The sequence below is a fragment of the Dendrobates tinctorius genome, unplaced genomic scaffold (assembly GCF_039654945.1).
Source record: "Dendrobates tinctorius isolate UK_male_01 unplaced genomic scaffold, ASM3965494v1 ptg000237l, whole genome shotgun sequence".
Classification (NCBI taxonomy): Eukaryota; Metazoa; Chordata; class Amphibia; order Anura; family Dendrobatidae; genus Dendrobates; species Dendrobates tinctorius.
The window spans coordinates 3,969,879-3,996,438 of NW_027361904.1; the positions used below are offsets into that span (position 1 = coordinate 3,969,879).

The window sequence follows — 26,560 nt, forward strand, 5'->3', positions numbered from 1 at the left end:
CATGGTAAAATAGCTGCTAGGAAACCACTGCTAAGGACAGGCAACAAGCAGAAGAGACTTGTTTGGGCTAAAGAACACAAAGAATGGACATTAGACCAGTGGAAATCTGTGCTTTGGTCTGATGAGTCCAAATTTGAGATCTTTGGTTCCAACCACCGTGTCTTTGTGCGACGCAGAAAAGGTGAACGGATGGACTCTACATGCCTGGTTCCCACCGTGAAGCATGGAGGAGGAGGTGTGATGGTGTGGGGGTGCTTTGCTGGTGACACTGTTGGGGATTTATTCAAAATTGAAGGCATACTGAACCAGCATGGCTACCACAGCATCTTGCAGCAGCATGCTCTTCTATCCGGTTTGCGTTTAGTTGGACCATCATTTATTTTTCAACAGGACAATGACCCCAAACACACCTTCAGGCTGTGTAAGTGCTATTTGACCAAGAAGGAGAGTGATAGGGTGCTACGCCAGATGACCTGGGCTCCACAGTCACCAGATCCCAATCGAGATGGTTTGGGGTGAGCTGGACCGCAGAGTGAAGGCAAAAGGGCCAACAAGTGCTAAGCATCTCTGGGAACTCCTTCAAGACTGTTGGAAGACCATTTCCAGTGACTACCTCTTGAAGCTCATCAAGAGAATGCCAAGAGTGTGCAAAGCAGTAATCAAAGCAAAAGGTGGCTACTTTGAAGAACCTAGAATATAAGACATATTTTCAGTTGTTTCACACTTTTTTGTTAATTATATAATTCCACATGTGGTAATTCATAGTTTTGATGCCTCAAGCGTGAATCTACAATTTTCATAGTCATGAAAATAAAGAAAAGCCTTTGAATGAGGTGTGTCCAAACTTTTGGTCTGTACTGTGTGTGTGTGTGTGTGTGTGTGTGTGTGTGTGTGTGTGTGTGTGTGTGTGTATATATATGTATATATACGCACTCACACACTCTGCTTTATACCCTGTGTAATATGTTGGCGCCCTTTTGTATTCCCTCTATGTTACAAATACATTTATAACTTTCTGCCTGTCCATCCATTACTCAGTGAGGAGTAGGGGATATCTATTGCCAGAGCTGCTGTTATGGTGCTTTGTGCTCTTCTTCTGTCTGATGCCAGTGGAGAAGTGAGAAAGGTTTAGGAAGAGTTACAGGGGCTGGGCAAAGCACAAAGGCAGTTGAGAAATGTAGTCAGAAGGGAGCAGAGGAATATTGAAGAGGAAGCAGAGCTGTGACAGCAGAGCTGATGCCATGGAACAGGAAACCGAAGCAAAAAGGCATAAAACAGCATTAAACAGTTTTAGGGGCTCTTTAGGAGCATTATACTTTGGCATTTCTGGAAAAACAGTAATGGAGTCAAGGACATGGACAACCTACTTAATGTGTGAGATAGGGAGACCGGGCCTATTCCAAACTTTTTTATCCTGATGACTGTATTTCTCTGCACACATGAAAAATCCCATATAAGAGCTCCTTTACAACCCAATAATGTTATCAACAGCTGAGCGCATGTTATTAGCTCTTAATCCCATACATCCCTTATTTCCAAAACATACGGGAACAGTGAAGTGTTAGAAGCACAAAACCGATTCTTTACCTATGCTGATGAGTCACAATCATACATCACTGTCCCCATCGGGGCTCACAATCTACACTCGCTATTAATATTTTTTCGGCCTGTGTGTTGAAACCCACGCAAACACGGGGAGAACATACAAACTTCTTGCAGATGTTATCCATCGTGGTATTTGACTGAAAATTGAAAAAGGTCTACTTTCCTGTGTGACCGTTGCATGATGTCTAAAAGAGATTTGACAGGTCTTTTCGGGGTGAGCTCTTTGATGTGCAATCAGTAGTAACTTTTGCTTAGAACACTTTCCACAGAGTACATGAAAATGGCTTCTACCCTGTGTGAATTCTCAGATGTTTAACAAAAGTGTATTTGTAGGCAAAACATTTCCCACATTCTGAACATGAAAACGGCTTCTCCCCGGTGTGAACTTTTTGATGGTTAAGAAGATTTGATTTGTTGCTAAAGCTTTTTCCACATTCTGGACATGAAAATGGTTTTCCTGTGTGAATTCTCTGATGTACAATCAAAGCTGACTTTTGGTTAAAACACTTCCCACATATGGTACATGAAAATGGCTTCTCCCCTGTGTGAATTATTTGATGTCTAAGAAGATCTGATTTCTGGGCAAAAGATTTCTCACATTCCGAACATGAAAATGGCTTCTCCCCTGTGTGAGTTCTTTGATGTTTAAAAAGATTTGATTTCTGGGTAAAATGTTTTCCACATTCTGGACATGAAAACAGTTTTCTGTTATGAGTTATCTGATGTACAATTAGAGTTGAATTTTGTGTAAAACATTTTCCACATATGGTACAAGAAAATGGCTTCTCCTCTGTGTGACTTCTTACATGGTTATCAAGATATGATTTCCGGGTAAAACATTTCTTACATTCTGGACATGAATATGGCTTCTCCCCTTTGTCAGCTCTTTGGTGTTGAACATCCTTCGTATGGCTTTCATTTTGTTCAACATTCTGATGTGAATCATCAGACAGGACTTGTTTAAATGCATCAGATGACAGATCTTGGGTGTGAAGGGCTGAGGGTATATCTGGGACAACAGGATGGTCTTCATATATATTCTGTATATCAGAATCATCTGTCAAAAGAATAAAACAAATATTGAAAATTTTAAACCATGTAAAATTAAAACTTTTTTTTCACTGGTAAATTTGGGCCCATGACTACAGGATCGGTTTCACTGCCCAGATAACGATGGTCTTATTACCAAAACGACTCTTCTACAATACCGATGTGAAATCATATAAACAATTAGTGAAGAATATTAATTACATCCAAAATCTCATACCCGGTATCACAAGAACAACATCCATGGCTACTTTATATAAGGTGACATTAGAGAAATAAGACTTTATGATGCCATAAAATGAGTGTCTATAGACTCTGTAAGGAAGAAGGAGTCAGCAACAGAAATAATAATAAATTTTATTTCTATAGCGCCGACATATTCCGCAGCACTGAAATGTACAACCAAGCAGATATTTCCCACGTTTTAGCACCTTGTCATTAAAAAAAAATCTGTACATTTTTTCTTCTAGAAAAATATTAGAATCTAGAAATATTTTATCCTTTTTCTTATTTTTAAACTCGTATCCTGCACATTTCCCTGATGAAATTACTTCAGTGAAACCCTTTCTTTAGCATTGTGTATGCAGGCCGTGCGCAGGTATGCTTTTGCCGGCGCATGCTAAAGATGGGGTACGCAGATTGCATGCAGCCTCATGCGCCCATAGGTGGAGCTGCCCGGAGGAGGCGCGGCAGGGGGCGGAGCTTCACGCCGAGTGTGCGCTGCGCCTCCAAACGCTAGTGTCAAACTAGCCTTAACCCGGCTTTTAACCCCTTCACGACATGCTCGTACATGCACGGCGCATGTCGGGTCTCCCACTTTCATGTGGGCTCCTAATCCAGCCCATTGGCGCCCATGTCACATGACCGCGGGTGGCCAACGGGGTGGCATGACAACCCAGGGTCTGCAGCAGACCCCTGCTTTCATTGCTTGATTGCTATGAGCGGCCGCCCAGCGGTCGGTGTTCATAGCAAGTGGTCATTTCTGCTACATAAAGCATGGCTGAAGCCCTATGTATAGCACAAGCGATCGCATGATCCCACGGAGACTACTGAAGCAAGTGAAAAGTAAAAGAAAAATGTTGTTAAAAATATAAAAAAATAAATAAAAAAAATTTATAAAAGTTTAAATCACCCCCATTTGCCCGATTCAAAATAAAACAGTTAAAAAAAATAACAAAAAATACACATAATTGGTATCATCGCGTTCAGAATCTCCGTGTTTATCAAAATATAAAAATAATAAATCCGATCGGTAAATGGCATATCGCAAAAAAAAAAGTAGTAACGCCAGAATGACATTTTTTTTGGTTGCCGCAACATTGCATTAAAATGCAGTTAAATGGTATCAATAAAAACGTCAGCTCGGTGCACAAACAATAAGCTCTCAACCACGGAAAATGAGACGCTACGGCTCGCGGAAAACGCCGCAACATTTATTTATTTTATTTTTTTTCACCACTAAAATAAAAGAGAACCTAGAAGTGTTATATCTATGAACTCGTAATGACCTGGAGGATCATAATGGCAGGGCAGTTTTAGCATTTAATGAACATAGTAAATAGCAATTTCACTGCACTTGGAATTTTTTTTTTCCTGTTTTCAGGTAAAAAAATATTGGTGTCGTTCAAAAAGTACAACCCGTCCGGCCAAAAACAAAACCTCACAAGGCCATATTGAAGGAAAACTAAAAAAGCTGTGGCTCTGGGATGAAGGGGAGCAAAAAACAAACACAAAAGCGAGCTGCATCGTGAAGGGTAAAGAGTGTCGTGGTGTCCATAGTGTCCAGGCATAGCACAGCTTTCATTTTACCTCAGCAGTACAAGAAAGGAAAGCTGCGCTGTGATTGGTTGGTAGGGGCAGTAAAGATGTCCATAGCAACCAATCAGGGCACAGCTTTCATTTTACCTCAGCAGTAGAACAACTGACAATTGAACTCTTGTAAACAGACTTAATAAGAGTGTGGTGGTGTAATGAGGTGGCGGGAAACCTCACGCGCCTACTCTCTCCCAGGTGCCGTTTGCATGGTCATCTGCGGCACCTCATTAACCCCTTGACGACCAGGGGTATTTTTGGTTTTGCATTTTCATTTTTTTTGCTCCCCTTCTTCCCAGACCCGTAACTTTTTTATTTTACGGTCAAAATGGCCATGTGAGGGCTTGTTTTTTTACGAGACGGGATTTACTTTTGAATGACACCATTGGTTCTACCATGTCTTGTAACAGAAAACGGGAAAAATATTCCAAGTGAGGTGAAATTGCAAAAAAAAAAGTTCAATCCCACACTAGTTTTTTGCTTGGCTTTTTTGCTAGGTTCACTAAATGCTAAAACTGACCGGCCATTATGATTCTCCTGGTTATTACGAGTTCATAGACACCAAACATGTCTAGGTTCTTTTTATGTATGGGGTGAAAAAAATTACAAAATTTGTAAATAAAAAATTGCGCTATTTTCCGAGACCTGTAGCGTCTCCATTTTTCGGGATCTGGGGCCGTGTGAAAGCTTATTTTTTATGTGCCGAGCTGACGTTTTTATTGATGCCGTTTTGGTGCAGATCCGATCTTTTGATCGCCCGTTATTGCATTTTATTGCAATGTTGCAGCGACCAAAAAAATGTAATTCTGTTTTTCTCCCTCGCTACACAGTTTTTACCGATTCGATTAATTCTTTTTATATATTGATAGATCGGGCTATTCTGAACGCGCAAGGCCAAATATGTGTATATTTGATTTTCTTTTATTGATTTATTTTGAATGGGGTGATTTGAACTTTTATTATTTTGTCATATTTTCAAAAACTTTTTTTTTTTTTACTTGCTTCAATAGACTCCATAGACTTGAAGCTGCACTTGTCCGATCGCCTGATACATAGAGCAGGGCTGCAGCCCTGCTCTATGTATCAGAAATGCTCACTTGCTATGAGCGCTGACCACCAGGCGGAACTCATAGCGATGCAGCAATGACAACCACAGGTGTCTCCTCCTGACCCCAGCTTGTCATGGCAACCCGCAGTCATGTGACACGGGCACACTTACGGCGCATCCATGTTAAATGTCGCTGTCAGAGTTTGACAGCGGCATTTAACATGTTAACAGCTGCAGGTGAATCGCAATTCTATCTTGGCTATTAGAGGAATATGTCAGCTGATCAGATCAGCTGTTATGTCCCGGAAAAGGTGCGGGCTCATGGCTGGAGCATGTACCAAACAGGGGGAGGAGTCCAATGACGGACTGTGTCAATCATTGGACGTTAAGGGGTTAATATAAGTGTGGTTTTCTAATGTTAGTGATGTGATATGTAATGTTTACATATTGTGATGTTATGTACTGTCTGTAGGATTGGGGTTAAAATAGGAACTTATATAGTATCAGACTTATGCATCAGAGGCTGAAGTAACAGAGATCGCTGAAATTCCAGCAGCTGAACTGAGTACAGTACTGTATGCAGAGCTGAAAGGACTTGTTGTTTCATCTGTGAGGCGCCAGGGTGTGGGAACAGAGCAGCCAGGTGCCATTACTACCGCCCTGGCCGCCTTACAGTGGTGTGCTTACCACGATTTCTCTCCGTATTTAGTGGTTATGGTGGAATAAGCTTCTGTTTCTAACAACGTGATCAAAGTGGCTACCAAGGGGTGTTTTAATTCACCTGACAACTATTTCTAAATTTGCAGTTGTTTTGTAGTGTAGAAACCACGAAGGAACATGACGGACCACGAAGGAACATGACGGACCACGAAGGAACATGACGGACCACGAAGGAACATGACGGACTTGGTTAGAAAGGAGTATTATGCGAACTTTGGTGTAAAACTAGGTGATCAGGACAAGTTGTGGGCTCCACATATAGTGCATTCTGTTTCTGTAGAAGGACTACGACAGATGTATAAAGGGAAGAAAGAGAGGTTTCGTATTGGTGTACCTATGATCTGGAGGGAGAAGCAAAATCGTATAGATGACTGCTAGCTTTGTACGTGAAACGTGGAGGGATTCTACCTTAAAAATAAGAGGGAAATGATATACCCTGCTGGACCTACCCTCAGCGATTCACCCTGTGCCTCACAGTCCATGAATACCTGCCCCTTCACCTCCAGGGAATCTTGAAAATCCACCTGATTCAGAAGACTCAGAATATGAAGAGCAGGATTCTGACAAAGACTTTCACGCCAGTCCCAATGAGCCAAAGCTTTTTTCAAATCTCAAATTAAATGATTTAGTCAGGGATTTGGACCTTCCTAAACATTCTGCAGAACCTTTAGGCTCTACAATAAAGGAAAAGAACCTGATACCTGTTTTTATGGTACAGAAGCAGAGAAAAGGATTTCCTTCCGTACCTTTCTCAAGACGGTGCTCTAGTGTATTGCAGTGATGTTCCAGGGCTGATAGAAAAATTTAACATTGAGTACAATGTGAGCGAGAGGAGACTCTTTATTGATTCATCCTTAAAAAAATCTAAAGCTGTGCTGCTGCACAATGGCAGCAAGTATGCTTCAGTGCCTGTAGGGCTTTCTGTACACTTTACGGAAAACTATAATAAGTTAGACTTTATTGTCAAGAAACCTAACTACAATGATCAAGGATGGTTAATATGAGGTGATCTGGAAGTTTTAGCTTTGCTCTTTGGGCAGCGAAGAGGACACATGAAGTACTCATGCTTTTTGTGCGAATGGGACAGCCGGCATAGGACTCATCAGTGGAGGTAAAAAAAAAAAGTTGGCCAACAAGATCATTTTTGTAACCTGGACTCAAGAACATAGTTGTGGAAAGTTTAATTGATCCCACTACAGTTCTCCTGCCACCACTTCACATTAGGCTTGGACTGATGAAGTAGTTTGTAAAGGGAAAGACTTTTAACTACCCATGTACCAAGTTTGAGGGACTGTCCAAAGCAAAACTGAAGGAAGCCATTTGTGTGGGTCAGGATATTCGGAAACTCATGAGGAACCACAATATTCTAAACCAAATTGAATGCTGTTGAAAAAAAAGCTTGGGAATCTAAAAAAGAAGTTGTGAAGAAATTTCTAGGTAACAACAAAAGTCCAACATTTAAGTCCAACGTGCAGAACATGATGAAATGTTTCAAGGCCTTAGGTTGTCTGATGAATTTGAAGTAGTCTCATTTAGACTACTTTCCTGAAAACCATGGTGGTGTCAGCGAAGAGCAAGGAGAAAGATTTCACCAGGATATCAAGGAAATGGAAAGACAATACCAAGCTAGATGGAACGTAAACGTGATGGGGGACTACTGCTATATGATTCACAGAGAAGATCCACAGGCCTTCTATAAGAGAAGAGGTACTAAGAGAAGCTTTGAAGAGAAAAGGAAAAGCCGCAAGTATTAATTTCCAACAAAGTTGCAAAACAAAATGTTCAATATTGTGTAAATTTTGGGCTACAATAAAGATTTTTCTTGTTCATGTTGTTTGTACATAATTTCAGGGGCGTTTTGTGCAAAATCTAGAAGTGATAATTAAAAATAAAAGTATATTTTAAAATCAGAGCTAAGAAAACATAAGAATCAGTCTTTGGATTTGAAGATGAGGGTCAGAAGGGGGCATTCTCTGCGTCTGGAGGAGAGAAGGTCTCTCCACCAACATAGAAGAGGATTCTTTACTGTTAGGGCAGTGAGAATCTGGAATTCCCTGCCTGAGGAGGTGGTGATGGCGAACTCAGTCGAGGGGTTCAAGAGAGGCCTGGATGTCTTCCTGGAGCGTAACAATATTGTATCTTACAGTTATTAGTTACTTTAGAAGAACGTAGATCTGGGGATTTATTCTGACAGAATATACTCGTAGGCTGAACTGGATGGACAAATGGCTTTTTTCGACCTTGCTAACTATGTTACTATGTTGGATTTGAAAATATAAATAAACTCAAATTTTGCATACTTGTGTATTTAGTTTGTTTTTATGAAGGGTCAAGGATGAAGGGGGTAATATACTGCTGAAAAACTGTGAAGAGGTGTTGTTGACTCAAAGGAATCCAAGACTTCTCTTCTTATTCCGTGGTCACTACTCACCTGGGTGGTTATCTATAGGGGTCTCCTCTTTACACCGCTGATCGCCCCTCACATTAGGGGTCTCCTCTTTACACCTCTGATCGCCCCTCACATTTCTCTCTTGACCATTAATATTGTTCAGATCTTTATCCGGATCCAAAAGCTGCAAAACAAATATTGTAAATGTCCCCGATGATCGGAGAAGTCCCCGGGAATAATGGTGAAACATGGATTTTTGTGAGTACTCACCGTAAAATCCTTTTCTCCGAGACGCTCATTGGGGGACACAGAGACTGTGGGTGTGTGCTACTGCCGTCTGGAGGCTGACACTAAGTAAACAAAAAACAAGTTAGCTCCTCCTCCGCCGCATACACCCTCGCCCCGATAGAGGGCGGAAACCAGTTTAGTGCAAAAGCAGTAGGAGAAGCTGAGAGCGAATTAGCCTTACCGCAGATAATCATATGTCTGAAAAAAGGACCCCCCTACAATAAAGAATTACACTAATCAAAAAACCAAAGCCAACTGGCTATCAGGGTTGGTGCTCTGTCCCCCAATGAGCATCTCGGAGAAAAGGATTTTACGGTGAGTACTCACAAAAATCCATGTTTCTCCTTCCTCTCATTGGGGGACACAGAGACTGTGGGACATCCTAAAGCAGTCCCTGGGTGGGAGCCACTCACCAATCCAAACCGCATGCCCACCTGTTTAAAAGTGTGCTACTGCTGCCTGGAGAAATTTCCTACCCAGGCTCGCATCTGACGAAGCCTGAGTATGCACATTGTAATGCTTAGAGAACGTGTGCAGGCTTGACCAGGTTGCCGCCTTGCATACTTGCCCTGCCGAAGCCTGGTGCCGAAGCGCCCAAGAGGCGCCCACTGCCTGAGTAGAGTGCGCCCCTATTCCAGTTGGAATCGGCGTGCCTCTGATACGGTAAGCCTCTTGAATAGTTAGGCGAATCCATCTGGCTATGGTCGACCGTGAGGCTGCAAGCCCCTTCCTGCGCCCTTCGGGGATCACAAACAACGAGTCTGTCTGGCGAAAAGGTGCTGTCCTTGACATGTACCTCCTGAGGGCCATTACTAGGTCCAACGTGTGGAGCGCCTTCTCCACTCTGTGTACCGGAGCTGGACAAAATGAAGGCAAAACAATGTCCTCATTAATATGGAAAGAGGACACAACCTTCGGCAGAAACGGCGGCGGTGGTCTAAGGACTACCTTATCCTTAAAATAAGTCAGAAACGGAGCTCTACAGGATAGGGCTGCCAATTCCGAGACCCGCCTAATGGAAGTTATGGCTACCAAAAACACGACCTTCCTGGAAAGGTATGACAATGCGACTTCCTGTAACGGCTCAAACGGAGCTTCCAGCAGGACACCCAGAACCAGATTAAGGTCCCAGGCGTCTATGGGCACTCTAAAGGGGGGCACCAAATGAGAGACCCCCTGAATGAATGTCTTGACCTGCATATTCGTAGCAATCTTTCGCTGGAAAAGAACCGACAAGGCCGATATCTGTCTCCTCAGGGAACTCGGGGCCAAACCTGCGTCTAAGCCTGACTGCAGAAAAGCCAGGATGTTGGGAACCGAGAAGGACAAAGGCGCAACCCCGTGCTCTCGACACCAGAGAAAGAAAACCTTCCAAGTGTTATGATAAACCCTCGCCGAGGCCGGCTTCCGGGCACTAACCATTGTAGCAATCACTTCACGCCCAAACCCCGCCTGGGCCAGAATCCAAGATTCAACGGCCATACCGTCAAACACAGGGCCCCTAAGTTCAGGTGGTAGATCGGCCCCTGGGACAGTAAGTCTGGCCGTACAGGTAGACGCCATGGCACGTCTGCGAGGAGCTGTACAAGATCCGCGTACCAAGCTCGACGGGGCCAGTCTGGAGCCAGCAGAATCGCCGGGACCCTCTCTGTCTTGATCTTTCTGATGACCATCGGGAGAAGTGGAAGAGGGGGAAACAGGTTTGGGAGCCGAAACTGGCTCCATGGAATGACCAACGCATCCACTGCGATTGCTCGCGGGTCCTGGGACCGAGCGACAAACATGCCCACTTTGGCGTTCTCCCTGGAGGCCATCAGGTCCACGTCCGGAGTCCCCCACCGTTGGCAAATCTGCTGGAAGACCTCGGGGTGCAGGGACCATTCCCCGGCCACGACACCCTGCCGACTCAGGAAATCTGCTGCCCAATTTTCCACGCCTGGTATGTGAACTGCTGAGATTACTGAGTGGTGCCTCTCGGCCCAACGGAGTACATGCTCTATCTCGCGCATGGCTGCCCTGCTGAGCGTGCCTCCCTGGTGATTCATGTACGCCACCGCCGTGGCGTTGTCTGACTGGACCCGGACTGGGCGTCCTGCTAGCCAGTGCTGAAAATGCTGCAACGCCAACCGCACGGCTCGAATCTCCAACAAGTTGATCGGAAGACGAGCCTCCTGGGGCGACCACTGCCCCTGTGCCGTGTGATGGCGAAATACTGCTCCCCAACCGAGAAGACTCGCGTCGGTTGTGATCACCAACCATTGATCTGGAGGAAAGGGTTTCCCCTGAAGGAGAGTGGAGTCGCGCGTCCACCATTGAAGTGCTCGTCGGACCTGAAAGAACTACCTGCACTGATGATCTAGGGAGAACGGACTCCTGTCCCATGCTGCCAAGAGAGCGTGCTGGAGGGGACGAAGATGAAATTGAGCAAACGGAATTGCTTCTATTGCCTCTACCATCCTCCCTAGAACCCTCATCCCAAATCGAATCGTTTGAGGGCCTGGTTGCTGAAGACTCCGAACTCCCTGCCGGAGCGCCCGAACCTTGTCCTGAGGGAGAATTACCAACCCTCGGAAGGTGTCGAAAATCATCCCTAGGAATGGAATCCTCTGAGCCGGGATAAGAGATGACTTTTTCCCATTGACCAACCATCCTAGGCGAGATAGGGTATCCAGCGTGATGCTGACATTCTCCTTGCATGCTTGAAAGGACGGCCTCTTTACTAAGAGGTTGTCTAAGTACGGCAAAACCACTATGCCTCGAGAATGAAGAATGGCCATGACGACCGCCATTACCTTCGTGAATAGCCTGGGAGCCGTGGCTAACCCGAACGGCAGAGCCACAAATTGAAAATGCTGGCCATTGATTGCAAACCGAAGGAACTTCTGATGCGGGGGAAAAATAGGGATGTGCAGGTAGGCATCCTGGACATCGATTGAGGCCAAATATTCTCCCTGCTCCATGGCCGATATCACTGACCTGAGGGATTCCATCCGAAAGTGCCTGACTCTGATGAACCTGTTTAGGAGCTTTAGGTCCAGAACCGGTCTTACTGTTCCGTCCTTCTTGGGGACCGCGAACAGGTTGGAATAAAATCCTTGAGCCTTTTCGCCCTCTGGTACCGGGACAATGACCCCGTTGCACTGAAGAATTCTGATGGCTCCTAGCAACGCTTCTGCCCGGGATTCCAATTTGGGAAGCCGGGAAAGAAAAAATCGTCTCAGAGGATGTCCGATAAACTCTATTTTGTACCCTGATGACGCTAATTCCGCCACCCATGCGTCGTGTGCCACCTTGACCCAGACGTGGCGGAACCTGAGCAGACGACCGTCTACTCTGCTGTGTTCGGGTACCTGATGCCTCGAGTCATTTTGCTGAGGGCCTCTGGGACCTGACCCCCCTTGACCTGGGTGGTCGGCCCCGCATCCTCCCCAGCGGGTTGGCTTTATACGTGACCTGGCGCTCTCTGTCTTGGTTGTAGCGAGCTGGGGCGGTAGAACTGGCCGCTGTTGCCCATCCGGGGGTGCGAAATGCTCGAAAGCGCGCCTGCGGTTGACGAAAAGGCAGTCTACTCTTCTGCTGTGGGAGAAAGCTGCTCTTTCCCCCTGTGGCATCCGAAATGAGTTTGTCTAATTTCTCTCCAAATAGTCGGTTACCCTGATATGGCAGGGACGTTAACGATTTCTTAGAAATTGAATCAGCCCGCCATAGCCTTAGCCACAAGGCTCTCCTAATAGCGATAGCGTTTGCCGCCGCTAGTGCCGCGCAATTAGCCGCATCCAAGGATGCATTAATTAGATAGTCAGCCGCCATCGCGATCTGCTTTGCCATCTCAGATACCTCTATCGGCAAGTCTCTATCTTGCAGGACTTTATTCAACGACTCTGACCATGACATCATGGCCTTGGCCACCCATGTTGCCGCGAATGAAGGCAAAAGCGCTGATCCCGATGCCTCATACACTGAGCGGGCTAAACCTTCTATGAGCCAATCCGTGGGGTCCTTAATAGAAGAACCACTAGGCACTGACAACAACGATCTTGAGGCCAGGCGTGACACTGGGGGATCCACAATTGGAGATTCCGCCCATCTCTTACAGAGCTCTGGTGCAAACGGGTATCTCGTCTCTAGCATTTTTTATCTTGAAAAACGCTTGTCTGGACGTTCCCTGTGCCGTTGCACCATGTCCTCGAATTCTGGATGAGTGCTAAACACCCTATGTGGTCGCCTGGCCTTTTTAAAAGATATTTTATGCCCTGCGGTTAGGGAGACATCCTCCTCAATACCTAGAGTCTGATTGACAGCCTCAATGAGACTGTCTACCGTCTCCCGACACCCCGGGGTATCCAGGTCCAAGGATTCCTGCATTTCCTCATCCGAACTCTGCTCGCTCCCAGACAATGGTGACGGTGAGCGAGACGCCGCCCTCACGGATGCCGAAGCACCGGAGGGGCCCGGAGACGCCATGTGGGATCTCTCCCTGTACGTCTGCTTAGAGAGAGTGCGGCCCAAACAGGCGAGCCGTCGTCTCTACCCCTATCCTGGGCCTGAAGGGTCTCAATCGCCTTCGTAAGCGAAACCATAGACCGAGAAAGTGATAACGCCCATTCCGGGGGGTCCGAACCCCTGGGCTCCGTTGGAGGGGAGGGCTCCTGGGCGCGTTCGGAACTACAGGCTTCACATAACTTAATAATCTGCGCTCGCGGGAACACAACCCCACAGGAAACGCATGCGATATAAAAGGACGTGTGCTTTTTCCCTTTCCCAGACATACTGCAGAAAAAAAGGCCAATTTTCTCTCTCTCTCTTTTCCCTCTTTATTTTTTTTTTTTTCTTCTTTTCTTTAAGGCATAAGGGGGAATGAGGAGAAGGAGGATAACTTGCCCTCGTGTGGCTCTGGGACGGGGTCACACTTACCCGGCTCCTGCTGTCTCCCCGCGCTCCTGATCCTCGCTCTCTGTCTTGGTTGCAGCTGTTCCTTCCTCTCTGGGTAGGCTGCGATGCTCTCCTGATCGCGGCCTACCCTGTTCTGAAGCCGGGGCCTCGATTTAATCCAGCGCCCGCCCCGGACTTGGGGGCGGCGCCGGATCTGACGTCACGCCGGGGGGCGGGCCTTCCCCCTGCGGCCTAGGCCGAAGCCGCGGGCTAAATTTGACACTGCCCGCCCGCCGAGCATGGGCACGCTATCCTGGCGCTCCCCCGGTACCGCCCTGAGGCGCCCTCCTTCCCCAGGTGGGAAACCTTGGCAAAACCACTATGCCCCGCGCGGGGGCTCCATGCACCCTGGCTACAGGTATGGGAGGGAGGAAGGAGGGAGGGAGGAAGGAGAAAGGAAGCGGGGAGGAGAGAGGAAGGAGGGAGATGGCTGCTGATCACAGCCCCATGGTAACTCTGCGGCTTCAGCACCTGAGTTGCTGGGGCATACGGATTGCTGACCTCTCTTCCCTAAGCCGGCGCTAGCCTGGAGCCACTCGCTGCCCAGGGGCCCTCCCAGCCCAACCATACCTCCTTGCCATGAGGTAATCCATCTTCGGACGGTGCAGGCACCCTAGCTCCGTCCGCCTTGTCTGGGCGAGGAGAGGGACCGTCCGCCGCCATGCAGCACCGCCGTCATGCGTTGGTGGAGCAGTGGGGGCGCACAGACTAGTCTTGTGCCTCTGTGCAAGCCCATGGTTTCACTACCTAGGGGTGGACAGGGCTAAGTCTGGCATAATGTCCCACGTCGCGGGAGAGGAAACGTGGAGGGACACTCGCACGTGGTCGCCCGTTGCTGGTTTGGGGAAATCGGATCCTTTCAATAGGATGCGTTGCCCCTGTCATATCTTCTAAAAAAAATAAAAAATAAAAATAGATGTCTGGGGAAAAGTCCCAGAGATGTCCCTCGGTGCGGGAAAGGATACGCGGAGGCGACACTCGCGCGTGCTCGCCCGTTGATGTTTTGGGGAGATCGGACCCTTTCAATAGGGTCCGTCGCCCCTGTCTCCTCTTCATAGCGAGAAAATATAAAAAAAAATAGTCTGGAGAGACCCAGACTGCGTGTGCCTCCATCAGACACTAAGCAAAAAACTGGTTTCCGCCCGCTATCGGGGCGAGGGTGTATGCGGCGGAGGAGGAGCTAACTTGTTTTTTGTATACTTAGTGTCAGCCTCCAGACGACAGTAGCACACACACACAGTCTCTGTCTCCCCCAATGAGACGAAGGAGAAAAGATCCGGACATGTGATGTGTGGTCAGCTGTGATCCTGCCGTCTCCACCGCTCTCATTACACAAGTATAAAACATATAATACTGGATAAAACAAGACTGAACACAAGGACGTCACAGCCGTCTACACATCATAGGGAGATCTCCATCTACCTGATGGTCCTGTGGAGGAGGAGCAGGACATCTCTCTGGGGTTGTCCTCTTACTGGAGAGAACTGAGGAGACATAGACAGGACTAACATCATTATTACATACAGAGAATTATAGGCCGTGTGTATTTAGCCCTGTCTATTACCTGGTGATGTGCGGGGCCGGTGCTCCTCCATCATCACCTCCTGGTACCGATCCTTGTGTCCTTCTAGATACTCCCACTCCTCCATGGAGAGATAGACGGTGATGTCCTGACACCTTACAGGAACCTGACACACACAATGATACCATCATCACCCAGAATCCTCCAGTGCCAGCCTGTATAATGTCCCAGCATTCCCAGCAGTGTCACCTCTCCAGTCAGCAGCTCAATCATCTTGTTGGCTAGTTCTAGGATCTTCTGGTCATTGATGTCCTCATGTATCCGGGGGTCAGGTGGAGGCCCTAGATATGGACTCAGGGTTCCTCCCCGTCCTTCAGATACAGGGGCCTGACAGCGATCACTAGAGGTCTTCACTACTGTGTAATCCTGAGTGTGGAGACATTAATAATATCACTACAGACATCTCCAGAGTCCATCACCTCTCCGGTCATATCCCCTGTTATTCCCATAGATAATGAGGTCATGTGATGATATCAGAGCCTCTCACCTCTCCGGTCATATCCCCCGTTATTCCCATAGATAATGAGGCCATGTGATGACATCAGAGCCTCTCCGGTCATATCCCGTTATTCCCATAGATAATGAGGTCATGTGGTGACATCAGAATCTCTCACCTCTCCGGTCATATCCCCTGTTATTCCCATAGATAATGAGGTCATGTGATGACATCAGAGCCTCTCACCTCTCCGGTCATATCCCCTGTTATTCCCATAGATAATGAGGTCATGTGATGACATCAGAGCCTCTCACCTCTCCGGTCATATCCCCTGTTATTCCCATAGATAATGAGGTCATGTGATGTCATCAGAGCCTCTCACCTCTCCGCTCATATCCCCTGTTATTCCCATAGATAATGAGGTCATGTGATGACATCAGAGCCTCTCACCTCTCCGGTCATATCCCCTGTTATTCCCATAGATAATGAGGTCATGTGATGACATCAGATCCTCTCACCTCTCCGGTCATATCCCGTTATTCCCATAGATAATGAGGTCATGTGATGACATCAGAACCTCTCACCTCTCCGGTCATATCCCCTGTTATTCTCATAGATAATGAGGTCATGTGATGACATCAGAACCTCTCACCTCTCCGGTCATATCCCCTGTTATTCCCATAGATAATGAGGTCATGTGATGACATCAGAGCCTCTCACCTCTCCGGTCATATCCCCTGTTATTCCCATAGATAATGAGGTCATGTGATGACATCAGAGCCTCTCACCTCTCCGGTCATATCCCCTGTTATTCCCATAGATAATGAAGTCATGTGATGACATCAGAGCCTCTCACCTCTCCAGTAAGATGGAAGATTATCTTTAGGGTGAGGTTTAATATCTTCTCCACAATCTTATCTTTGTCCTTATTCATTTCTCATAGGCCAATAAGGTAAAATCACCTATTAAAAAAACAACGAAGATCCTTTAATACAGGGTTCCCCAACTCCAGTCCTCAAGGCCCACCAACAAATCATGTTTACAGGATTTCCTTTGTATTGCACAGGTGAAGCAATTATCACCTGAGCAATACTAAGGAAATCCTGAAAACATGACCTGTTGGTGGGCCTTGAGGACTGGAGTTGGGGAACCCTGATTTAATGTAAAGAGGATGACATGCTGTTAAAAAAAACAAACAAAAGGGAGAAACACAAAAATTAACAGAGATTGGAACACAGGAACATCGGAGTTGGAGTGACGGGGATTTACCAAGTAGCTTTTGTTGGCAGCGGATTAATCAGTGAATAGATGTGTATTCAGGAACAAAGATAACACAGCTTACAACTGGTATTTCTTACAGCTTAGGATCTTAGCATCTTGTCTGTCAGTTTGCAAAAAGTGAAATGTGCTCCAGCTACACACAGTGAGTGAGCAGGAACTTGCTGTTTTGTATTTAACAGAGCTTCATTGGCAATATAATAATATTGATGGAGACAGAAACTCCTGCACAATTAACCCCTTCGCGACCCAGCCTGTTTTCACCTTTGTGACCCGGCCAATTTTTACAATTCTGACCACTGTCCCTTTATGAGGTAATAACTCTGGAACGCTTCAACGGATCCCGCTGATTCTGAGAATGTTTTCTCGTGACATATTGTACTTTATGACAGCAGTAAAATTTCTTCGATATGAGTTGCGTTTATTTGTGAAAAAAAACAAACAGAAATTTGGCGAAAATTTGGAAAATTTCGCAATTTTCCAACTTTTAATTTTTAAGCCCTTAAATCAGAGAGTCATATCTTTATGACAGCAGTAAAATTTCTTCGATATGAGTTGCGTTTATTTGTGAAAAAAAACAAACAGAAATTTGGCGAAAATTTGGAAAATTTCGCAATTTTCCAACTTTTAATTTTTAAGCCCTTAAATCAGAGAGTCATATCGCACAAAATCAGGTACGGACTGGGACTGAAATTCAGCCCTGGCATTTGAAATCGCACAGGTCCATGCTTTCCTCATCCCTAAGCACCAGATGGGATATATTACTACTAACATTACCCTGGATGGAGGAAAGCAAGATTTACTACGAGACCAATATTTCTACAGTAATGATACCTGTGGTCTGCTGGGGTAAGTGACTGAGTCAGCGACTTGGTGCTAAGTCACAACTCTTAATATGGGGGCCTTGAGAACACCAATTCTGTTAACTACATAGCAGACAAGGCAGCCCACGACCTGACAAGCCCTGCTGGCATTTGCCAGAATTGCCAGATGACCAGTCCGGCCCTGCACATAAGTTAATAAATAACATTTCCCACATAATCTACTTTACATCTGCACAATTTTGGAACGAACATTTTTTTTTTTTAGGAAGTTATAAGGGTTAAAAGTTGACCAGCGATTTTTCATCAGATTTTACAAAACCATTGTTTTTTTTAGAGACCACATCACTGTTTGGGTGCACGGCAGGGCTCGGAAGGGAAGGAGCACCATTTGACTTTTTGAATGTAAAATTTGATTGAATAATTAGCGGACGCCATGTCGCATTTGAAGAGCTCCTGAGGTGCCTAAACAGTGGAAACCCCCCACAAGTGTCCCCATTTTGGAAACTAGACCCCTTATGGAATTTATCTAGATGTGTATTGAGCACCTGGAACCCACAGGCGCTTCACAGAAGTTTATAGCGTAGAGCCTTGCTAATTAAAAAAAAAACAATTATTTTTCCAAAATAAATGTTTTTTAGCTCCATATTTTGCATTTTAATAAGGGTAACAGGAGATATTGCTTCATACAATTTGTTCTGCGATTTCTCCTGGGTACACCATTACCCCATATGTGGGGGATAACCACTGTTTCGGCGCACGGCAGGGCTTTTTATTGCAAAAACTAGTTTTTGCATCATCATATTTTGAGAGCTGTAATTTTTTCATATTTCGGCCGACAGTCATGTGAGGCCTTGTTTTTTGCGGGACGAGCTGACGTTTTTATTGGTACCATGTTAGGGCACATGACATTTTTTGATCGCTTTCTATTCCGATTTTTGGGAGACAGAATGAACAAAAAACAGTAATTAGGGATTTTTTTTTTCTTTTTTAATACCGTTCGTTCCACATGTGGTAAAATTGATAACGCAACTTTATTCTTTGGGTCAGTACGATTACAGCGATACCTCATTTATATAATTATTTTATGTTTTGATGATTTTACACAAGAAAAACTATTTTATAGAAACAATTATTATTTTTGCATCGCTTTATTTTGAGAGCTATAACTTCTTAATTTTTCCAGTGATGGAGCTGTATGGCAGCTTGTTTTTTGCGGGACAAGATGACATTTTCATTGGTACCATTTTTGTTTATATCCGTCTTTTTGATTGCTTGTTATTGCTCTTTTTGTTCAGTGCTATGATGATAAAGCATTGTTTTTTGCCTTGTTTTTTTATTTAGTTTTTACGGTGTTCACTAAAGGGGGTTAACTAGTGGGAAAGTTTTATAGAGCGGCGATACCAAATATGTGTACTTTTATTTTTTTTTATTTACATAAATAAATGTATTTATTGGTATATTTTTTTTTATATATTTGGGGATTTCTTTTTAAATATATTTTTTTTAACTTTATTACATTGTCCCAGTATAGGACATCTATAATATAACGCGCTAAGCATCACTCTCTGTCCGAAGCTTTTATAGACTGCGCAAGCGCGACGCGCCTGCGCAGTCTGGCTCCAGACAGAATGAGGCATCCAGCGGTGAGGAGTGTGTATGGCGCCCGGATATGGCGGTATGCGTACATACAGCGATCTCGGGCGCCATATTTACATACTTACCTGACCGGGAGGAGCATTGCCGCGGCGCTTCTCTTCGGCCGTAGACCAGGGCAGGAGTGCGGCCGGAATCACGCATGCCCATAGCGCGATCTGGCACCATTTTACTGAAGACACATTTGCAGTGTGTCTTCAGCAATATGGCGTCGGACAGCGCTATGGGCATGCGCGTACTCCGATGCCAAACTCCTCCCCCGACCTCCAGCAGAACGTGACAGCGCTGGAGCCCAGGCAAGAAAGGGGAGTATAAATGGGTTTTTTTTTGTATGTGTGTAGTTTAATAGGGGTGAGGGGACCGTACATATCAGGATAAGGGGGGTGAGGGGACCATGCATACCAGGATAGGGGGTGAGGGGACCATGCATACCAGGATTGGGGGGTGAGGGGACCATGCATACCAGGATTGGGGGGTGAGGGGACCATGCATACCAGGATTGGGGGGTGAGGGGACCATGCATACCAGGATAGGGGGTGAGGGGACCATGCATACCAGGATTGGGGGGTGAGGGGACCATGCATACCAGGATTGGGGGGTGAGGGGACCATGCATACCCCGAAAGGGGGGTGAGAGGACCATGCATACCAGGAAAGGGGGGTGAGGGGACCATGCATTCCAGGAAAGGGGGGTGAGAGGACCATGCATACCAGGAAAGGGGGGTGAGGGGACCATGCATTCCAGGAAAGAGGAGTGAGGGGACCATGCATACCACGAAAGGAGGGTGAGGGGACCATGCATACCACAAAAAGGGGGGTGAGGGGACCATGTCTACCAGAATTGGGGGGTGAGGGGACCATGCATACCAGGATTGGGGGGTGAGGGGACCATGCATACCAGGATTGGGGGGTGAGGGGACCATGCATACCAGGATTGGGGGGTGAGAAGACCATGTATACCAGGATAAGGGAGGTGAGAGGACCATGCATACCAGGATAGGGTGGTGAGAGGACCATGCATACAAGGATAGGGGGGTGAGGGCACCATGCATACCAGGATTGGGGGGGGTGAGAGGACCATGGATACCAGCATTGGGGGGTGAGAGGACAATGCATACCAGGATTGGGGGGGTGAGAGGACCATGCATACCAGGATAGGGGGGTGAGGGGTGCCATGCACACCAGGATTGGGGGGTGAGAGGACCATGCATACCAGGATGAAGAATGGGGTGCCATGCATACCAGGATTGGGGGGGTTGAGGGTACCATGCATACCAGGATAGGAGGGTGGCAGCACATACCAGGATGGGAGGCCATGTACCAATATAAATGCTCGCCACTCGGGCGTAGAAGGGGTTCATAGCTAGTTACTATATAATGTCAAATCGCTGATCTGACACCACTGCTGAGTATCAGATCAGCGATCTGTCAGGCAGGAAAGAAGGCTTCTCAGCTCCTGCTCTCAGCAGGCACTGATAAGCCACCTCCCTGCAGGACCTGGAAGGACCCCGCAGTCATCTTGGAACTGGGGGTCTCCATGGAGACCACCGAAACAACGCGATCACATCACGTTGTTCCGGTGGGAGCGCGCAGGGAGACAGCTCCCTGCACGATGCTTCACTATGCCGCTGTCACATACAGCTGACACCCGCACCCGATCACTGTGGCGCACAGCGAGGAAAAACTATCACAAAGAGGAAGAGACGAACAGGAAAACTGTGGTGAGTTTTGCTCCGGTTATATTATTGCAAATCTGTAATGTGTGATAAAATATAGATTATAACAGAGGAAGAGACAAGCCTGTCCCTCTCTCTCCTCCATGTGTAGTGCGTGGTCTGTCGCTCTCTCTCCTCCATGTGTAGTGTGGGGTCTGTCCCTCTCTCTCCTCCATGTGTAGTGCAGGGTCTGTCGCTCTCTCTCCTCCATGTGTAGTGCGGGGTCTGTCCCTCTCTCTCCTCCATGTGTAGTGCGGGGTCTGTCCCTCTCTCTCCTCCATGTGTAGTGCGGGGTCTGTCCCTCTCTCTCCTCCATGTGTAGTGCGGGGTCTGACGCTCTCTCTCCTCCATGTGTAGTGCAGGGTCTGTCGCTCTCTCTCCTCCATGTGTAGTGCGGGGTCTGTCCCTCTCTCTCCTCCATGTGTAGTGCAGGGTCTGTCGCTCTCTCTCCTCCATGTGTAGTGCAGGGTCTGTCGCTCTCTCTCCTCCATGTGTAGTGCGGGGTCTGTCCCTCACTCTCCTCCATGTGTAGTGCGGGGTCTGTCACTCTCTCTCCTCCATGTGTAGTGCGGGGTCTGTCGCTCTCTTTCCTCCATGTGTAGTGCAGGGTCTGTCGCTCTCTCTCCTCCATGTGTAGTGCAGGGTCTGTCGCTCTCTCTCCTCCATGTGTAGTGCAGGGTCTGTCGCTCTCTCTCCTCCATGTGTAGTGCGGGGTCTGTCCCTCACTCTCCTCCATGTGTAGTGCGGGGTCTGTCACTCTCTCTCCTCCATGTGTAGTGCGGGGTCTGTTGCTCTCTTTCCTCCATGTGTAGTGCAGGGTCTGTCGCTCTCTCTCCTCCATGTGTAGTGCGGGGTCTGTCCCTCTCTCTCCTCCATGTGTAGTGTGGGGTCTGTCACTCTCTCTCCTCCATGTGTAGTGTGGGGTCTGTCGCTTTCTCTCCCCCATGTGTAGTGCGGGGTCTGTCGCTTTCTCTCCCCCATGTGTAGTGCGGGGTCTGTCGCTCTCTCTCCCCCATGTGTAGTGCGGGGTCTGTCACACTCCCTCCCCCATGTGTAGTGCGGGGTCTGTCGCTCTCTCTCCTCCATGTGTAGTGCGGCGTCTGTCGCTCTCTCTCCTCCATGTGTAGTGCGGGATCTGTCGCTCTCTCTCCTCCATGTGCAGTGCGGGGTCTGTCGCTCTCTCTCCTCCATGTGTAGTGCGGGGTCTGTCGCTCTCTCTCCTCCATGTGTAGTGCGGGGTCTGTCCCTCTCTCTCCTCCATGTGTAGTGCGGGGTCTGTCGCTCTCTCTCCCCCATGTGTAGTGCGGGGTCTGTCGCTCTCTCTCCCCCATGTGTAGTGCGGGGTCTGTCTCTCTCCCCCATGTGTAGTGCGGGGTCTGTCACTCTCTCTCCCTCATGTGTAGTGCGGGGTCTGTCACTCTCCCCCATGTGTAGTGCGGGGTCTGTCACTCTCTCTCCTCCATGTGTAGTGCGGGGTCTGTCACTCTCCCCCATGTGTAGTGCGGGGTCTGTCCCTCTCTCTCCTCCATGTGTAGTGCGGGGTCTGTCCCTCTCTCTCCTCCATGTGTAGTGCGGGGTCTGTCGCTCTCTCTCCCCCATGTGTAGTGTGGGGTCTGTCGCTCTCTCTCCTCCATGTGTAGTGCGGGGTCTGTCACTCTCTCTCCTCCATGTGTAGTGCGGGGTCTGTCGCTCTCTCTCCTCCATGTGTAGTGCGGGGTCTGTCCCTCTCTCTCCTCCATGTGTAGTGCGGGGTCTGTCGCTCTCTCTCCCCCATGTGTAGTGCGGGGTCTGTCGCTCTCTCTCCCCCATGTGTAGTGCGGGGTCTGTCTCTCTCCCCCATGTGTAGTGCGGGGTCTGTCACTCTCTCTCCCTCATGTGTAGTGCGGGGTCTGTCCCTCTCTCTCCTCCATGTGTAGTGCGGGGTCTGTCCCTCTCTCTCCCCCATGTGTAGTGCGGGGTCTGTCGCTCTCTCTCCCCCATGTGTAGTGTGGGGTCTGTCGCTCTCTCTCCTCCATGTGTAGTGCGGGGTCTGTCGCTCTCTCTCCTCCATGTGTAGTGCGGGGTCTGTCGCTCTCTCTCCTCCATGTGTAGTGCGGGGTCTGTCGCTCTCTCTCCCCCATGTGTAGTGCGGGGTCTGTCGCTCTCTCTCCCCCATGTGTAGTGCGGGGTCTGTCGCTCTCCCCCATGTGTAGTGCGGGGTCTGTCACTCTCTCTCCCTCATGTGTAGTGCGGGGTCTGTCACTCTCCCCCATGTGTAGTGCGGGGTCTGTCACTCTCTCTCCTCCATGTGTAGTGCGGGGTCTGTCACTCTCCCCCATGTGTAGTGCGGGGTCTGTCCCTCTCTCTCCTCCATGTGTAGTGCGGGGTCTGTCCCTCTCTCTCCTCCATGTGTAGTGCGGGGTCTGTCGCTCTCTCTCCCCCATGTGTAGTGTGGGGTCTGTCGCTCTCTCTCCTCCATGTGTAGTGCGGGGTCTGTCACTCTCTCTCCTCCATGTGTAGTGCGGGGTCTGTCGCTCTCTCTCCTCCATGTGTAGTGCGGGGTCTGTCCCTCTCTCTCCTCCATGTGTAGTGCGGGGTCTGTCGCTCTCTCTCCCCCATGTGTAGTGCGGGGTCTGTCGCTCTCTCTCCCCCATGTGTAGTGCGGGGTCTGTCTCTCTCCCCCATGTGTAGTGCGGGGTCTGTCACTCTCTCTCCCTCATGTGTAGTGCGGGGTCTGTCACTCTCCCCCATGTGTAGTGCGGGGTCTGTCACTCTCTCTCCTCCATGTGTAGTGCGGGGTCTGTCACTCTCCCCCATGTGTAGTGCGGGGTCTGTCCCTCTCTCTCCTCCATGTGTAGTGCGGGGTCTGTCCCTCTCTCTCCTCCATGTGTAGTGCGGGGTCTGTCGCTCTCTCTCCCCCATGTGTAGTGTGGGGTCTGTCGCTCTCTCTCCTCCATGTGTAGTGCGGGGTCTGTCACTCTCTCTCCTCCATGTGTAGTGCGGGGTCTGTCGCTCTCTCTCCTCCATGTGTAGTGCGGGGTCTGTCCCTCTCTCTCCTCCATGTGTAGTGCGGGGTCTGTCGCTCTCTCTCCCCCATGTGTAGTGCGGGGTCTGTCGCTCTCTCTCCCCCATGTGTAGTGCGGGGTCTGTCTCTCTCCCCCATGTGTAGTGCGGGGTCTGTCACTCTCTCTCCCTCATGTGTAGTGCGGGGTCTGTCCCTCTCTCTCCTCCATGTGTAGTGCGGGGTCTGTCCCTCTCTCTCCTCCATGTGTAGTGCGGGGTCTGTCGCTCTCTCTCCCCCATGTGTAGTGTGGGGTCTGTCGCTCTCTCTCCTCCATGTGTAGTGCGGGGTCTGTCACTCTCTCTCCCCCATGTGTAGTGCGGGGTCTGTCCCTCTCTCTCCTCCATGTGTAGTGCGGGGTCTGTCCCTCTCTCTCCTCCATGTGTAGTGCGGGGTCTGTCGCTCTCTCTCCCCCATGTGTAGTGTGGGGTCTGTCGCTCTCTCTCCTCCATGTGTAGTGCGGGGTCTGTCGCTCTCTCTCCCCCATGTGTAGTGTGGGGTCTGTCCCTCTCTCTCCTCCATGTGTAGTGCGGGGTCTGTCACTCTCTCTCCCTCATGTGTAGTGCGGGGTCTGTCCCTCTCTCTCCTCCATGTGTAGTGCGGGGTCTGTCCCTCTCTCTCCTCCATGTGTAGTGCGGGGTCTGTCGCTCTCTCTCCCCCATGTGTAGTGTGGGGTCTGTCGCTCTCTCTCCTCCATGTGTAGTGCGGGGTCTGTCGCTCTCTCTCCCCCATGTGTAGTGTGGGGTCTGTCGCTCTCTCTCCTCCATGTGTAGTGCGGGGTCTGTCACTCTCTCTCCCTCATGTGTAGTGCGGGGTCTGTCACTCTCTCTCCCTCATGTGTAGTGCGGGGTCTGTCGCTCTCTCTCCCTCATGTGTAGTGCGGGGTCTGTCGCTCTCTCTCCCCCATGTGTAGTGTGGGGTCTGTCCCTCTCTCTCCTCCATGTGTAGTGCGGGGTCTGTCCCTCTCTCTCCTCCATGTGTAGTGCGGGGTCTGTCCCTCTCTCTCCTCCATGTGTAGTGCGGGGTCTGTCGCTCTCTCTCCCCCATGTGTAGTGTGGGGTCTGTCGCTCTCTCTCCTCCATGTGTAGTGCGGGGTCTGTCGCTCTCTCTCCCCCATGTGTAGTGTGGGGTCTGTCACTCTCTCTCCTCCATGTGTAGTGCGGGGTCTGTCACTCTCTCTCCTCCATGTGTAGTGCGGGGTCTGTCACTCTCTCTCCTCCATGTGTAGTGCGGGGTCTGTCACTCTCTCTCCTCCATGTGTAGTGTGGGGTCTGTCACTCTCTCTCTCTCCTCCATGTAGATCGGGGTGAGGAGACAGCACACACACATACCTCCACTGTATAGCGGCACCCTTGTGTGTGTAAAGCGCCGACAGGACCTGTGTGACCTCACAGTCATGTGATCAGTCACATGGGGAGCAGTCACATGATCAGGGGCGGAGCTCCAGGTGTCTCAGTGTCTGCAGGACTCTCCTCTGCTGGTTGATGACTAGTATTATAGAGGAGGATGGAGCGGAGCCCCGTGTGTAATGTGAGCGGAGCGGAGCCCCGTGTGTAATGTGAGCGGAGCGGAGCCGCGTGTGTAATGTGCGCGGAGCGGAGCCTCGTGTGTAATGTGTGCGGAGCGGAGCCGCGTGTGTAATGTGCGCGGAGCGGAGCCGCGTGTGTAATGTGCGCGGAGCGGAGCCGCGTGTGTAATGTGCGCGGAGCGGAGCCGCGTGTGTAATGTGCGCGGAGCGGAGCCGCGTGTGTAATGTGCGCGGAGCGGAGCCGCGTGTGTAATGTGCGCGGAGCGGAGCCGCGTGTGTAATGTGCGCGGAGCGGAGCCGCGTGTGTAATGTGCGCGGAGCGGAGCCGCGTGTGTAATGTGCGCGGAGCCGTGTGGGTAATGTGTAATGCGCATGGAGCAGAACAAACCTACCAACACATGGCCATCCACCTATCCTGACCGCGTAAGCAAGGAGAGCACTAATTAGAGAAGCAGTCACTAGAGGAGCTGCAAAGATTCATAGGTCAGGGAAGAATCTTTCCACAGGACAACTATTAGTCATATGCTCCAGAAATCTACCCTTTATGGGTTAGGCGCCGGGTTTCTCCCTCGGCACAGGAGGAATCCCAAGCCTTGCCTTCTCCGGTCTCCCATTCAGTCCCGACTGCAGAGGAGCCTTTTCAGCAAAGATGTCGTTCCTGACG

The 26,560-nt window shown here is 48.8% G+C and overlaps 1 pseudogene; it reads right to left on the reverse strand.

Annotated features, from left to right (window-relative positions):
- Positions 1–505: 505 nt before the first annotated feature.
- On the reverse strand, positions 506–25,830 carry LOC141060430 (uncharacterized; annotated as a pseudogene).
- Between the last annotated feature and the right edge of the window lie 730 nt (positions 25,831–26,560).